Source organism: Hyaena hyaena, unplaced genomic scaffold (genome assembly GCF_003009895.1).
Source record: "Hyaena hyaena isolate Hyena2069 unplaced genomic scaffold, ASM300989v1 scaffold_1391, whole genome shotgun sequence".
In the NCBI taxonomy this organism is placed as follows: Eukaryota; Metazoa; Chordata; class Mammalia; order Carnivora; family Hyaenidae; genus Hyaena; species Hyaena hyaena.
In genome coordinates, this window is record NW_024082025.1 from 97,659 (window position 1) to 101,649 (window position 3,991).

Here is a 3,991-nt window from a genome sequence, read left to right on the forward strand (position 1 = left end):
ACCATGAGATACTAATACACCCACCAACCACTAGATGAAGAAGTTAAAAATAAAGAAAAATACCAAAGAAAGAAAAAACACACAAAAAACCAAGAAATCTAAAGATAGCACATGAGAATCTGGAGCAGTTAGGATACTCACGTATTGCTGATGATAGACGAAATTGGTAGAACCACTTCAGAAAACATTTTTTGAACTTTATTAAACTGAACACATTCTTCCCCATAATCTGGCAATTCAATTTGGCATATACGTAACCACAATGCCTAAAAGTGTGCAAACCGGTAATGCAGGAGAATGTTAGCAGCAGCTTTGTAAAAGACCCTGCTGAAAACGTCCAATGTGTCTGTCACCATCAAAATGTATACATAAATTATGGAATTCTTTTAAAATAAAAAGAACAAACTTCTATATGAACAACATATATGAATTTCACAGTAATAACTTTGAAAGAGCAAACCCAGACATAAAAGAATATATGGGATAGGATTCCATTCATGTAAAATTCAAAACCAAGTAAATATAATCAATGGTGATAAAACTCAGAATAGCAGGTACCTTTGGGAAAGGGATTTGGACTGATTAAACAAGCTTCTGGATTGCTGTAATAGTCCATCTCTTGGTCTCAGTGGGTGTTAGACATGTTTATACAATCATAAATTATCACCAAGTTGCAGTCTTAAGGTTTTTAGACTTCAGTGAGTGTATGTTACAGTTAAGCACATCAGAAATAAATGGAAATTCATATATATATGAAAAAATATATATTTAAGTTCTCAGAAATGATCATCTGGGATTGGAAACTAGTTAGCCTGCATGATGCCATGCTTCTCTCTCTTTTTTAACTTTTTTTTTAAATTTTTTTCTGAGAGAGAGAGAGAGATAGACAGCGTGAGCAGCGGAGGGTCAGAGACAGAGGAAGATACAGAATCTGAAACAGGCTCCAGGCTCTAAGCTAGCTGTCAGCACAGAGCCCGACGCAGGGCTCAAACCCATGAATCGTGAGATCATGACCTGAGCCAAAGTCGGACACTTAGCCGACTGAGCCACCCAGGCACCCCAATGCCATGCTTCTCTTTGCCCCTATGACCAAACACGTCTGAACCAGTGTAGTGTGTCTCCCTGCCCCTTGGAAACCACTATTCGGTTTCATGGCCCTTGTCAGCCCAGGGCTCTCAGGGCTCTGCCTTTGTCAGGGTGACAGTCTGAGACAACCCTTCTCTGCCATCTTGGCTGAAGTTCATCACGCCCACTAGTGGTTGTGGGAAGGAAGTAGGGACTGGGAGGATTTTGTGTGGTCCCATTGCAAGTGAGTAGGAAAGACAAAATTACAAGTAAATTTTATAGAACTTTCTCTCATGCACTTTTTTTTTATTTGAGAGAGAGAGAGCACAAGTGAACATGAGCAGGGCAAGGGGCAGAGGGGGAGGGAGAGAGGGCTCCATGCTCAGCGCAGAGCCCAATGCAGTGCTTGATCCCATGACCCTGGGATCATTATCTCAGCTGAAATCAAGAGTCGGATGCTCAACCAACTGAGCCACTCAGGTGACCCTCTCTCATATACTATTAGAAAGTGGAATAATGCAAAGGAAAACATGATTGTTTCCCTCTATCTTGCTGCCTACCTAACGTTCTTGTGCAAGAACAAGGCATCTATTCAATCAGGGAGACTCTTTTATGATTCATTTCTCTATTTTCCACCTCAGGCAACATTAGGATTGATAGTTTCCTTTTCATCGTTATATTTGGCCGCACTCTTCTCTTAGTAACTAATGGTTTATCGGTGAGTTATTAATTCTCTTTTAAATATGTTTTGAAATATTCACTGCTTTACAACCCAATATTTTTGATACACACTCATCTCTGTCATGAAAGATACTAATATACTAGAAATGAAGTATAAGTCATTCACTTTACAAGCACATATGCAGAAATGTGCTAAATTGGTTTATTAAAAGACACTTTTGCATTGAAAAAGAAAACTAAATTGATTTGATATAATTAAGCAATAAAGGAAAAGCTCAGCTTTGGCAGTTAACCCTGGCGCTTATTAGCTGCTAAGAAATGCCCTGCCCTTGGGCCTTAATTACTAGCTGAAAAATCTAAAATCCGTATTATTGGATAGAGTAAAAACTTGAAACTGCTCAGCTTCTTTTTTCTGGGAATGTGATGTTTTAAACCTATTGGTTTCCTACCAATGAACAGTGACAGTATTATGTGATATCTTTCCTTGGGAATCACTAAAACGATTTTGGAAAGCATTTGAACCTATGTGAAATATTTTTTTTCTTTTCTTTTTATTTTAAAGTTTATTTATTCTGGAAAAGAGAGACAAAGACTGAGCATGCCCGTGGGGTAGGGGGCAGAGAGAGAGAGAAGTTGAGAGAGAGAAAGAGAGATGGAGAGAGAGAGAGAATCCCAAACAGGCTTCACGGCGTCAGATAATATTTTTCTTACTACTCATAGAAAATATAGCAAAATCATAGAGAAGGAAATAAAAACCACTTGGAACACACACTGTTCATACTTCATTGTTTTCTGAACGTGCATTTGTTTAATACATCAGGGATCAAAACGTATGAATGCTTTAATCTATTTTTTCACTTAACTTTATATAGTGAATATTTTCTCATCCCATTAAAATTATTTACAAATTTCTTTTTAATGACTTCTATTTTATACAAGTTAATTTCTTATCAGAGAGCATTTAGAATTTCCGATTTTTCCAGGCTGGAAACAGTTAAAAGCTAAATGTTTCAGGCACGACTGTAATAGTCATTTGCTTTTTTTGGAAACACGTTTTGAGGTTCGTGCATTTCCGCTTCTTCTGGGTTATCGACCACGGAGACGAAGGATGGAGCGAAGGCATGTGGTCTTCAGGTCCTTCCTGAAGGAGAAGAGTCATCTGCTCACATCGGTGGGATCCCAGGGTTGTGTGTGAAACGAGACTTTAAAACAGTGGCAAAGTGACGGACACCCTGCGGAGGGCGGTGGGACACGCCAGGCGGACGGCGGGGGCTTCTTCCCGCTGCCCAGCGGCTCCGAGCGCCACCAGACTGGCGAGCGGGCCCGTGCGCCTGCAGGGGACGCGGGAGCCCGGACTCGCGCGTTTCCGGGTGGTTTCCACACTCAACGAGCTATTGTAAGGAAAACGAGACCGCGTGCTTGCTGCAGTTGCTATCCACACAACTGAATTAATGCATATTCGTTTTATACCGTGTATACGCCAATCAACACGGAGACTCTGCGGTGACCCGGGACTGGGTGCGTGGTGGGGACGGGAGTGATTCGTGTTCCCGGGCCTCGCGAGAACAGAGCTGAAGGGTTCGTTGGGTGAGATTGTCTCGCGAGAACAGAGCTGAACGGGTTCGTTGAGGCAGGTTTGTGTCCTTGTCGCAATCCCTGCTCTTCCGTGTTCCAGGCCCATTGCGCTCGTATTGTGGCAGGGATAGTTGGACACTAGGGCGATTAATGTTGGACTTCCGGTATTTTCCACCACTTTCCAGTACGTGTAGTTGTAGGTCAATGTCGGCGTGACAGGAGCCTCCGTCAGTCCTGATTCTCCCGCTCAGCCCCGGGCCGCTGAGCGCGCTCCGCGTCCGCGCTGGACGGGATGACGCGCCAAGGGGTCCTGACCTTGAACCACACTACGGATGATGGGGGTGTTGATGAATGAGGCCCTCTGGGCGGGTACTGGCTTCGCAGGACTTCATCCCCCGACACGTTCCCTTCACACGACGAAGCTGAAGGCGGGTTGCATTTACACTGTCGGGAATCAAAAGCCGACCCCGTGCGCATGTTTCCCGCAAGGTGAACCTGGCTCCGCGCGCGGAAGCGAAAGGGATCCTCCCCGTCGTGTTCTGAGCGAGCGGAGAAGCTGGTGGCTGGACCGGTGTGGACGCCGGAGCCACACGTGCGGGCCCCGCGGACGCCACGGCCTGCTCTTCCCTGCGGCGCGGAGGCTCGGGCTGGGGGAGGAGAGCGCGCCTTC